Here is a 12,500-nt window from a genome sequence, read left to right on the forward strand (position 1 = left end):
CCCCGCCTCCCCTCCTCTCTCCCTCCTGCTATCCTCTCTCACTTATCCCCTCTCCTCCCTGCCCTCTTTCTCTCTCTCTCTTTCTCTCCTGCTGTCCTCTCTCATATCCCCTCTCCTCCCTGCCCTCTTTCTCTCTCTCTCTCTCTCCTGCTGTCCTCTCTCTCTCTCTCTCCTGCTGTCCTCTCTCTCTTATCCCCTCTCCTCCCTGCCCTCTTTCTCTCTCTCTCTCTCCTGCTGTCCTCTCTCATATCCCCTCTCCTCCCTGCCCTCTTTCTCTCTCTCTCTCTCCTGCTGTCCTCTCTCATATCCCCTCTCTCACTTTAATCTCTTAGAATACACTATTATTCAAATGCCAATCTCCTCCCATAAACCACGCTACTCCTCCAATCACTTTTGTCTCCCTGCCCTCTTTCTCTCTCTCTCTCTCTCTCTCTCTCCTGCTGTCCTCTCTCTCTTATCCCCTCTCCTCCCTGCCCTCTTTCTTTTTTCTCTCTCTCCTTCCCCTCTCTTTTCCCCCTACTCCTCCTAGCCTCTTCTCTCTCTCTCTTCTCCTCCCCCCCTTTTCTCTTCCCTCTCCCTCCACCCTTCATCTCTATCTTCCATATCCCTCTTGCTTGTCCCCTCCCCCCTCATCCCTCCCTTCCTCTCTCTCCCCACTCTCTACTGACCTCATCTGCCACCTGATTACCCAACTAGACCTCCCCCCCTCTCCTCCAACATCTACTACTCCCGCCCCTACTCTCCGAATTTCCCCTCGCTCCCTTTTCCTCGCCCTCTTCCTCTCCCCTCTCTCATCCTTGTCTTTCTTCAAGCGACTGAAACTTATGCACTTGGGATATATTGGTGTTTCATATTTTGCCTCCCTTCATATCATTTTCACATTTTATTCGGATTGCTCCCTCTCGTTCTATCATTAGCATTGTTTTATTATTATCATTACTATTGTTGTTATTATCATCATCAGTATTACTATCACTATTATCATTATTATTTTCTAGCATTATCATTATCACCATCACCAAAGAAATTAATAAAATTGAATTCAAATGAAAATTAATAAGAAAAAAAAGTTTAATTTCCTCCTGTAATTTCCTACACAAAACGAGAGAAGGAAATGAAAAGAAAATCGCAGAAAGAGAGAAAGAAGAAAAGATAGCCAAACAGAAATATAAGAATATATAGGAGAGCTCCACATAAAAAAATAGAAAAAAATAATTTAGGGGAGGAAATAGGATAAAGAAGGAAAGAATAAAGATATTTTAGGAAGAGGAGTACAGATGAGGGGAAATAAATTGAAACAAGGAGGCCACGATAAAAACAGAAAAGCGGAGAAAATTCACATTGAAACAAGGAGGGCCACGAAAGATAGACAGAGAGATAGATAAGCGGAGGCGAGAGAGAGGGGCGGAGAGAGAGGGAGAGAGGAGGAAAGCATCAGCAGAGTGAGAGATAGATTAGAGAGGACAGAGGAGAGAGAGAGAGAGGAGAGAGGAAGAAGAGAGAGGAGAGAGAGAGGGGAGAGAGAGAGAGGAGAGAGGGAGAGGGGGTGGGGGGGGGTGGGGGGGGGGGGGGGGGGGGGGGGGCGGGGGGGGGGGGGGGGGGGGGGGGGGGGGGGGGGTGGGGGGGGGGGGGGGGGGGGGAGAGAGAGAGAGAGAGAGAGAGAGAGAGAGAGAGAGAGAGAGAGAGAGAGAGAGAGAGAGAGAAGCGGAGAAAAGAGTGAACAGAACAGATGAAAGAGAGAGACAGAGAGCGAAGAGAGAGAGAGAAAGAGAGCGGAAGAGAGAAGAGAGGAGAGAGAGAGAGAGAGAAGAGAGAGAAGGAGGAAGAGAAGAGAGAGAAGAGAGAGAGAGAGAGAGAGAGGAGAGAGCGAGAGCGAGAGAGAGAGAAGAGAAAGATAAGCCGAGAACAGAGACTAAGAGAGAGAGAGATGAGAGAGAGAGAGCGAATCAGAGAGAGGAGAGGGAAGACGAAAGAGAGAGAGAGAGAAAGAGGAGAGAGTGAGAACCAGTAGACCAAACATAAGAAATTAAACCCTCCAGAAGAGAGACGGACAAAGAGACAGACAAACAGGCAAAACGGAGTGACGTTCTGACAGTTAAACAAACCAACAAGAACAAAGAGCAAATAAACAGACAAACAGAGACAAATATTAAAAGTGATGAAAGGAAAGCGTTGCGAATTTCCAGACATAACAGACACGCATATTTACGTCACTAAATAGGGGGAATCCTCAACATAATTGATAATTAGAGGAAGTATCCATTTTCATCCGAATAAAAGGCTTGTGTTTATGCGTTACGTAAGCAACTGATCATTGGCAAAAAGGGTCTTTGTCTCATCGCCACACTTATTGTGCGAACCAAGCCGAATGTTTTTTTTGTTGTTGTTGTTGTTTTATGGAAGGCACATTCACATACATACACACATCCACACATAGAATTACACACACACAAACATACACGCACACACAAATACAAACGCACACACAAACACATTCGCAATTATTTACTCAATTCAAGTCTAATGAAAAACAGAAGTGGTAAATCAAAGTATAGATGTTACATAAAAGATAAAAATACGAAAACAAATATTATGATTGGAGCAAGAATAATAGTAAAAGGAATTACTACATAAAAAAGAAAATTTATATATATATATATATATATATATATATATATATATATATATATATATATATATATAAAGTTAGATACACTAAATTACTGAATCTATTCACACGCTCCCAGTTATAAGGCCGAGGTTGATACTAAGATATCAAATTTCCCAAATCAATGAATAATACAAAGAACAACAACAAAAGAAAGAAAAAAACTACAAAAGGATACAAAAGCCTTAAAAAAAGGATAAGATTAACCCATCCATCAGCTGATTGACAATTGATCTTGCATGAGAGTTGTCTCCTCAATAAATAATGAGGAGCGAGCAATCAGAATGTTCCTCATTTTCCTTATCCTCCAGTATCAGTACATATCGAATTTGATTTATTTCATGTTTATTATTCACTATTTTTATTATCTATTTTAACATTATTCTTCGGTATTTTTTTTTATTTTTTTTTATTTTTATCTTTTTACATTTACACTCTCATAGGGATTTATTTTTTTTATTTTTTTTTTTTTATATATATAATATATATAATATAAATGTGGTGGTAGGCAGATAGCTGCTAAGAGGATTATAGTTCTTATTTTATAACTATTTTTATATTGATCTTTCTATTTTCATTTTCTAAGTTGTAGTATGTATAGTCGATAATCATTCTCCTTCCTCTTTTTAAATTAATTATCTTTCTGGGTCTGGCTTCTCAGATGGTGTGAGAGGATGGAGAAGGAGATGGAGGAGGCAGTTGAGAGGCTTTACAAAATTCGAGTGGGTTTCTTTACGTCGAATTGTATCCTACAGCTGTATTTCTGTATTTCTCCTTTATGACCTTTCCTGTTACGCCTCTCGTCGTCCGATTTAATTATTTGTATTTTATTTTTTTTATATTTGTGATGGTATTATCCTCAGTCGGTTTGGTTTTCTCTCTTTCTCTTTCTCTCTCTTTCTTTCTTTCTTCCTTTCTCTCTCTCTCTCTCTCTCTCTCTCTCTCTCTCTCTCTCTCTCTCAAAATTCTCACAACTCTCGTGAGTTATATCCCGCTTCACTCTACATCTCCTCATTCTCTTCTTATTCTTCTGTCAATATCTTTCCTCTGCACGCATGTCTCTCTCTGACACAATCTCTCTCTCTCTCTCTCTCTCTCTCTCTCTCTCCCCCTCTGTCTCTCTCTCTCTCAGACACATACACGTACAAACACACACCACACACATACAGACTTATACACACATGTTACATACCTAAACAGACACACGGTAATATGCGTTATTTATCATAAATATAATGTATCTTTGTATTAAATGAATAGTTTATCATTGTTTAGTAAGATTAACATTATTTTTTTTACCTCATGTTACAAATCTGTAACGAAATCTGTAACTCGGAGAATGTATGAATTATTTTCTAAAGACTGAAAATATATAACAGAGTAAAATTATGTTAATTACGATAACTAACAAATATATAGACAAATACAAAATACGAAATACAAAACAAAAAGAAAAAGAAAAAGAAGAACAAAAAAGAACATATATCTGAATAAAAAAATAATAATAATACAAACAAACAAACCACTGTGTCGATGCCCTTTTTATATCCAAAACTTATTCCAAAAGTGTACGTAAACGTAAACAAACAAACAAACAAACAAACCCAAACGGAACAGCCATCTTCAAGTAAGTTAGCCCGAACACAAACACATACTCCACTCCTGTCTCTATTTTGTTGACCAACCTCTAAGAGAACCGAAAAACAAACACACCCGAACAGAAACTAAAAACACTCCCTTCCCAATACATCAAATACAACACAGACGCCCATCATCAGATAGTCACCCCCGCAGGAAAGTGGTTCTAAACCCAAGTGGATTGTTGGGACAACATGGGAAGCCATTACGCTGTTTCGGGGGATGAGGAGGAAGCCAAAGACCGAGAACTAGTATTTTATTGGTATTATTATTAATTTTATTTTTTTATTTTTTGGTATGTTTTTTTTATCATTATTATCATCATTACTGTGGTGATAATGATGAAGATGATGATGATGGCCCTTATCATCATAATCATCATCATTATCATTATCATCATCATCATCATCATCATCACCATCCCCATTACCATCCCCATCCCCATCCCATCCCCATCCCGATCCCCATCCCCATCACCATCACCATCACCATCACCATCACCATCCTCCTCTTCATCATCATTATCACCATCATCATAACGATCATCATCATTATGATCCCCATTATTATAATAAAGGATCAAACATCCAAAATATGAAATAAAAATACCAAGATAAAAAAAAACAACAAAAACAACAATAAAAGTATGCATGTTAACAAGAAGAACAAAGAAAACCAAAGAATGACAGTGATAAGAATTGTCAAGAGTTTAATTCAATGGTAATTTCACCTGACACTCCTCTGATGCCATTAATTCATGCATATTGTATGACAGCTTAAGTGCTCCCTTTGATCTCGCATTACACGTTCTGTTTCGTCCGTGTGCCTTACAGGAATTACAACTGTAAAACTAAAAATAATAAAAATGATAGTCGAATAAGACGAGTAAATAGTTCAGATTCAAAACTCTGAAATTCTGAATACTTTGTCTGAAATGTGTCTAGGACTTCTGTGAGTGGCGTGTGTGGGTGTTTTTTTTTCCAAGGTATTGTGGGTTGATGGTATGTGTTTGGATGTTGGGTTCCTTAAAATACCTCTTTGGTTCATGGATGTATCAGTATGTGTTTGTGTGCGTGTGTGTGTGTGTGTGTGCGTGTGTGTGTGTGTGTGTGTGTTTATGTGTGTGTTTATGTGTGTGAGTGTGTGTGTTTGCCTCTGTGTGAGTGTGGGATATTATAATTATAATTTACCTGTTTGTGTGTACATATGTGTAGATATTTTTTGTATCTCTATCTATATGTGCATTTCATTTGTTTGTCTGCCTATCTATGTGTTATCACGATTCCATCTTAGTATATGTGCGTATATGTGTGTTTATGTATGTATGTGAGCGTGTGTGTGTGTGTGTGTATGTGTGTGAATTTATGTGTATATGTGTGTGTGTGTTTGTGCATGTGTCAGCATATCATTTTGTCTTTCCATATTTGTATCTATATGTACATTAAAACAAACTAGGAGAATGAGAGTCACCAAGAAGAGCTTTAACACAGCATCCCGTGAATGCATCCTCAATTACCCTTGGACAGAGAGAGAGAGGGGCAGGGTTAAGCAGACACGTGATTGGTTTTGCAAAATCTTTAAACATATCTGCAACAAGACTAATTGGTTATGTTTGGCGGAACTATATAAGTGACTATGTTGAATTATTTCTAGACTGGGAATAAATGAAACAGAATCACGTGACGAGAACGACAATTATGCCATCTTAAGAAAATGAAATAAACAGTTAAAAAAGAAAGAGAATCGAAACAGGAAAATAATTTAATGCATATATCTACGAAATTTATCATATTAACTAAACCGGCATTCTTTTTTTCCCAAATAACAAATTGAAGGAACGCAGTCATGGTATTTCAGCACAATCCACAAGTGAGAGTGTTAGCAAAACATTCCCATAACGACCGATGATGAAATAGCGATCCCGAACAAATACCTGAAATGTTTTCGTCGATCGACCGGTTCAACTCAAAAGACCAACAGCCAAAGCTGAAAAGTAGAAAAAGGTGATTCCTCATCTAAATGCATTCTCTCTCTCTCTCTCTCTCTCTCTCTTTGCTTCTCTCTCTTTCTGTCTCTCTCTCTCACTCTCTTCTCTTTCTTTCTGTCTATCTCTCTCTTCTCTTTCTTTCTGTCTCTCTCTCTCTTCTCTTTCTTTCTTTCTGTCTCTCTCTTCTCTTCTCTTTCTTTCTGTCTCTCTTCTCTTCTCTTCTCTCCCCCCCCCCTCTCTCTCTCTCTCTCTCTCTCTCTCTCTCTCTCTCTCTCTCTCTCTCTCTCTCTCTCTCCCCCCCCCTCCCTCTCTCTCTCTCTCTCTCCCTCTCTCTCTCTCTCTTTCTCTCTCCCTGTCTCACACCCTCTGGTCCCGAAAGCAAACCGCCATCCATTCAAGCCTCAAGTTCGCCTCCAAAGCACCAGTTTAAGGAGGGACTTCCTCAGATTTCCTTCCTAGACAAACAAGCGTAGCAGAAGGCAACGCGGGAGGAGATAAACCACCAGGCGATTCTACACCCAACTAAAGTTTCCAATCACATTCCCGTCCACTACGCGGTGCCAACAATCACAGTTGAACAAAGAGGCTCAATCTATAGCGATTGTGGGGACATCGGTGAAGATTGTAGTGGGGACATGGAGGAGGAGGAAGAGGAGGAGAAGGAGTCAAATGGGGAGGGAGGGGGGGGAGGGGGAGGAAGAGGAGGAGGAGAGGGGGGTGGGGGGGGGTAGGGAGGATAGAGGAGGAAAGAGGGTAGAATAGGAGGAGCAGGGGAAAAGGAGGAGAGGAGGAGCTGGAGGAGGAGAGGAGGAGGAGGAGGGGAGGAGGAGAGGAGAGGAGAGGATAGGAGGAGGAAGAGGAGGAGGAGGAGGAGGAGGTAGGAGGAGGAGTAGAAGTAGGAAGAGGAAGAGGAGGAGAAGGAGTCAAAAGGGGAGGGGTGGAAGGAAGAGGAGAAGGAGGAGTCAAAAGGGGTGGGGTTGGGAGGAATAGGAGGAGGTAGAAGTAGGAGGAGAAGTAGGAGTAGGAAGAGGAGGAAGAGGAAAAGGAGGAGAAGGAAGAGGAGGAAGAATCTTGTGGGGGGGGGGCGGGGGGGGGGGGGGGGGGAAGAATATGAGGATTAGTAATGGGGCGTTCGAATGGGCGTTAGGAGTGGAAGCAGGAGGAGAAGGAGTGAGGAGCAGTAGTAGGAAGAGTGAGCAATGAGCAGGAATGGGGAGGTAAAGGAAAGTGAGAAAGAAAAAAAGTAAAGACTACGTTGAGAGGTCTGTGTGGGTGGGATGGGGGGGGGGGGTTAAGGAAAAGTGTGGCCGTGAAGGGGGAAGAATGGATGAAAAGGAAGGAGGAGGAGGGAAGGAAGAAGTATGAAGTAGTAAGGAGAGGGACAGGAGAAGGAGGAATAAAGAAGGAAAATATAGTAGAAAAAAAGGGGGGGGGGGGAGGACTTACGTAAAAAATGTCGAAGGGTAGGAAAAGAAGAGGGACAATGACAAGGAAGGATTGAAAAGGAGCGGAGACATGAAAGAGAGCAAGGAAAAGCAAAGATGAAAACGAGGACCGATGCGGAGGAGGAGTAATGGAAAGCAAAGAGGAAGAAGAAGAGAACGAGGAAGACAGGAAATCGAAAGGAAATGTAAAGATCCCACAAAGATGAAGAAGAACGACAGGTATGAAACGTAGATGGAATACAGACGATTTAAATTCAAATTCAAATTCAAATACTTTATTCCATAAATCACAACGGTTATTCTAATCACATGAATAGTAAATTGAAATAGACATAATAAATGTACAAAAGAAATGCATTTGCTAAAAAACGAAGAAAAGAGAGGATTCAAAAGGAAGAAAGAAGTAATACAAAGAGAAATGAGAGATAAGGGGAAGGAGGAAGGGAGGCGTGAAATCTATAAAAAAAAAAAAAAAAATCACAAAAGAGGAGGGAAGAGGGGCGAAGATAAGAAATTGGAGACGAACGAAGACGAGATGAAGTTCGAAAGAAGAAGTTGAAAGAGCGGAAAGGAGGTGGGAGAACTTCGAAAAAAAAAGCATAGGATACCTTAATGATCCGGGGAGAAAACCATGCAAGAACAGGGGAGAGAGGAAAAGCGAATTATTTTCTCCTCCGACTATTTCATCTTTCCCCCTCTCTCCTAATAATCTTCTTCCTGTGTCTCTTCTTTTTCTTCGTCTTCGCCTTCCTCTTCCTTCCCTCCTGCTCTCATTTCCCATTCATCCTCCCTCCTCCTCCTCTACTGTCTTCTCAACCTGTCCATTTCCTCTCCTCCTCTCCTCCGTACCCTTCCTTTTTTCCCTCCTCCTCCTTCCTGATATCCCATTCCCCCCCCCCTCCCAATCCTCCCGCCACCCTTTCTTCCTTCTCCTGATCCCCCTCCCACCCTCCCTCCTTCCTCCCTTTCCTCCACCCCTTTTTCTTAAACTTAACCCCCCCCTCACCTGCTCCACACCCTCCTTCTCCTCCTCCTCTTCTTCCACCTCTTCTACCTCTTTTCCGTCTGCCCGTCGTCCAAAGAGAGATACAAAACAAAAAAGGAAAACAAGAGGGAGAGGCAGAGGAGGAAGAGAAAGAGGATAGAAAGACAACGAGGAAAGAGGAAATGAGAGGGAAAATCAAGAGGGAAGAAGAAAAGACAGGACCAGGAATGAGGCAGGGGGGGGGGGGCTCAATGGAAAAGGATTGGTAAGATGAAAGAGAATGAGAGGAAGAAGAGGGGGGAAGAGATGGGAAAGCGAGAATATTTGGGGGGAAATAAAGAAAAAAGAAAACGGGAAATGGGAAGGGAAGAGAATGATTGACATTGTATTTTTTATTTCCTCTCGGAGTGTGAAAAAATAGAGCAAAAGAGAGATAGATGGAGAGTGATAGATAGGGTGGAGGAAAGGGAGAAAGAGAGAGAGAAAGAGAGGGGGGGGGGGAGAGAGTAAAGAGATATGGAGATAGTGTGAGGAGGGGGAAGATAAAGAGAAGAAAGGAGGGGGAGGGGGAGAGGGTGGATGAAGGAGGGAGGGAGGGAGTATGGGAGGGAAGACAGAGAGAGAAAGGGAATGGGGGAGGGGGAGGAGAGAGGGAGAGAGGAAAGAGAAAAAATGAAATAAAATGGGAGTAAGAGAGAGTGGGAGGGGAGGGGAGATAAATAAAGGGGAGGGGAAAGCAGGAAAAAAAAGAAAAAAAAAGAAAAAAAGAGAGGAATGGAGGGAAGAGGGAGGGGAGGGGGGGGAGAGAGGGGGGGGAGGGGGTAGGTGGGGGAGGGAGAAGAGGAAGGAGAGGTGCCTGAAGAGAAAAAAGGGCTGATGAATGGAGGGAGGGAGGGAGTGTAGGAGGGTGGGAAGAGAAAGAGAGGATGTGGAGAGAGAGAGAGAAATAGAGAGAGAGAGATATAGGGAGTACGGGAGAAAGAGAGAGAGGGAGAGATAGATAGATAGATAGAGAGAAAGAGTGAAATAGAGAGAGAGAGAGGTGGGCGGGAAGGAGACACAGAGTGAGAGGGGAGTGGCGGTTGGTTTAGAGTGAAGTGAAGGGGGGTTGAGGTTGGAAGAAGGAGAGGGAGAGATTCATAAAAAAAGGTGAGTATCGCAGGAAGATTCATAAAAAAGGAACAAAGACTGAAAAAAAATGAACCGTTCAATAGCCTTAACTACCAACAACACCTTATGTGGGACCACCTATCACACACACACCGCCTCGAGACACTTTCGCTCCCTCTCCCTCACGCTCTGCTCCCTTCTATCCCCTCTCCCCCTCTTTCACTTTCTCCATTTCCTCCTCTTTTTTTCCCTCTCCTCCTTTTTTTTTTTTTTTTTTTTTTTTTTTTCTTCTTCCGCATCTTCCTCCCTATTTTATAATGCTAAGATATTTATTCTATCTACTCTTTACTCTCCTTCTTCGATCGCATTCCTACTCTTACTCTTCTCTTCATTCCCCTCCTGTTTTTTTTTACTCCTCCGGCTCTTCTGCCTCTTCCTCTTCTCGTCTTCTTCCTCCCTCTCCTTCTCTTCTTCCTCCTCCTTCTCCTCGTCCTCGTCGTCCTCGTCCTCGTCCTCCTTGTCCTCGTCCTCCTCTTCTTCTTCTTCCTCCTCCTCTTTTTTTTTCTTTTTTTTATCCTCCTACTCCTCCTCTCCTCCAACGACTACTACTTATTATCCTACGCTCCTACTTACTTACTACTTACTTACCTTACTTACACTTTCCTACTCTACTGCTACTACTTTTATACCCCCTCCCTCCATTATCTACTTTAGTCATCTTCCTCTTCTTTTTTAGTCTATCTTCCCTCAACTCATCACAGTCAATGCTCTTAGAATCGGATTCATGAGCCGATTTGGTGACGATTAAGAGGGGGGGAGGGGTGAAGAAAAAGTGGGGGGAGGGGGAAGGGAGAGACGAGTAGGGGGATGTAAGTGGGGGAAGGAGGAAGGGAGGGAGAGGTAAGTGGGGGGAGGGGTGAAGAAAAAGTGGGGGGAGGGAGAAGGGGGAAGGGAGGGACGAGTAGGGGGAGGTAAGTGGGGGGAGGGGGGAGGGAGGGACTAGTAGGGAGAGGTAAGTGGGGGAGGGGGAAGGGAGGGACGAGTAGGGAGAGGTAAGTGGGGGAGGGGGAAGGGAGGGACGAGTAGGGAGAGGTAAGTGGGGGGAGGGGGAGGAAGAGACGAGTAGAGAGAGGTAAGTGGGGGGAGGGGGAAGGGAGGGACGAGTAGGGAAGGTAAGTGGGGGGGGGGGGGGGATGGGGCTACGAGAGAAGAACGGAGGGTGTGTGTGTGTGTGTAAGATTGCATTTGTGTGTGTTCTGGCATGTGTACGTGCGTGTGTGCGTGTGTTTGTGTGTGTGTGTGTGTGTGTGTGTGTGAGTTTGCGTGTGTGTGTGTGTATGTGTGTGTGTGTGTGTGTGTGTATGTGAATGTATATGTGAAAAGTCGTATATGATAAAATATAAAATAAATACGATACATACATGAAATATTTTTGTAAACCATTTATGAATACGAGCAATCTAGAGATCCGATTAGAAAGAATGATAACTATAAATTGCAGAAGGTACATCTCATATCAAACGAGTTTACAACCTTATGAGTGGCAAGATATATGCAAATACTAGTAGTATTAGACTGAATAATGCTTGTCTACAAGCTAAGCTAACAAAGATTATTAAATACTATCGTCTATCCATTGAAGAGAGAATTCAAAATTTGAATAGATGTAATATACATGCAATTGCGTATTATGATTACTAAACAACGTAAAATCGAAACAAAACTGAACAGCATATGAATGAAAACCACTGAACAAGGTACAACAGAACACTAAAGTTGAACGAACACGTACTGCAGCTGAAGACAATGTCGGCTTATCGAACTGTGGAGATTTGGTACCGTAGATTTCACACATGACGGTGAACTTTGCATATGAATAGCTCTCCATCCTCTGTCCCCTGTCCCTTGTCCCCTGTCCCCTAGCCCCTTCCCCTTTAGCTCTCAACACTCCTTGTTGCAATACGCAACGTTTAGGAATAACGTTGCAATCTGATCTTCTGAAATCTGCGTACGAACGTAATCGCCAATACTAAACTTGGCCGCGCTTGCTGATTGCTTCTGGGACTGATTGTGGACACTTTAGTTTCACTCGAGAACAATACATAATAACGTCTCTATTACGATAATGGCAGTTTGGAAGTGGAGACTTGAACTAGTTTGTGGCCAAGTCATATAGTATATATATATATATATATATACTATATAAATTTATTATTATTAATAGATATATAGATGATATATATATATAATAGATATATATATATATATAGACCAACACACACAAACACCACACTCCAAACACACACCTCAACACACCACACATATATATTATATAAATTTAATATAATATATATCTATATAATATATAACTATATATATATATAGTATATGTGGTGGTGTTGTGTGTGTGTGGGTGTGTGTGTGTGTTGGGGGTGTGTGTTGGTGTATGAGTTTGTGTGTGTGTGTGTGTGTGTGTGTGTGTGGGTGTGTGCGCGGTGTGGTTATCTATCAATATATGTATGGATACATACATACAAATATATATATATCTGTATATATATATATAAATATATATATATAAAGAAATATATATACACAGTATATATATAAATTATATAGATTATATATATATATAAATATATGATATATATAATATATGTTGGTGTG

Source organism: Penaeus japonicus, unplaced genomic scaffold (genome assembly GCF_977035675.1).
Source record: "Penaeus japonicus unplaced genomic scaffold, GWHDUDI00000001_assembly GWHDUDI00000019, whole genome shotgun sequence".
Lineage (NCBI taxonomy): Eukaryota > Metazoa > Arthropoda > Malacostraca > Decapoda > Penaeidae > Penaeus > Penaeus japonicus.